The sequence below is a fragment of the Grammomys surdaster genome, unplaced genomic scaffold (genome assembly GCF_004785775.1).
Source record: "Grammomys surdaster isolate TR1022 unplaced genomic scaffold, NIH_TR_1.0 136, whole genome shotgun sequence".
Lineage (NCBI taxonomy): Eukaryota > Metazoa > Chordata > Mammalia > Rodentia > Muridae > Grammomys > Grammomys surdaster.
This window is the reverse complement of record NW_021604594.1, coordinates 10,770,676-10,771,366: the sequence shown is the minus strand read 5'-3', so window position 1 is coordinate 10,771,366 and position 691 is coordinate 10,770,676. Positions and strand designations below refer to the sequence as shown.

At 41.4% G+C, this 691-nt stretch overlaps 1 non-coding gene across 1 annotated transcript; it reads left to right on the top strand.

Annotated features, from left to right (window-relative positions):
- Positions 1–351: 351 nt before the first annotated feature.
- LOC114617492 lies at positions 352–458 on the top strand. The gene has a single exon (XR_003710809.1). It is a non-coding gene; the product is annotated as a U6 spliceosomal RNA (small nuclear RNA).
- Positions 459–691: the final 233 nt, after the last annotated feature.

The following is a 691-nucleotide window of genomic DNA, read 5'->3' as shown; positions in this document are numbered from 1 at the left end:
AGAACAACCTGCAGGAGGTGGTTCTCTCCTTCCACCATGTGGCTGTTAAGAATTGAACTCAGGTCATCAGGCACGGCTGCAGGTGCCTTTATCCTCTGAGCCATCTTGCCAGCTTATCTATTTTTTATGTGCAGGGGACATATCACTGAATTAAAACCAAATTTATCCTATTTTGAAAATACATTGTGCCGGGCAGTGATGGTGCACGCCTTTAATCCCAGGAGGATTAAGGATTAAGGAGGCAGAGGCAGGCGGATTTCTGAGTTTGAGGCCAGCCTGGTCTACAGAGTGAGTTCCAGGACAGCCCCGGCTACACAGAGAAACCCTGTCTTGAAAAACCAAAAAAAAGTTGTGCTCGCTTCGGCAGCACATATACTAAAATTGGAACGATACAGAGAAGATTAGCATGGCCCCTGCGCAAGGATGACACGCAAATTCGTGAAGCGAAAAAAAAAGAAAAAAAAAAAAAGAAAAACCAAAAAAAGAAAATACAGTATAAGGATGAGAAACACACAATAATACTGGTTTTGTTGTTGTCTGTTTTTTAAGTGATAAGAACACCAGAAAATACAGGAGTAGCAAATGGTAGTAAAGGAAGTAACAAGAGACTAATATGTTAGCTATAAGTTAGTGGTCAGAGAAGGCCATTCTGAGATGATATTTAAGTGGGTTTCTGAACAACAACCTAGCT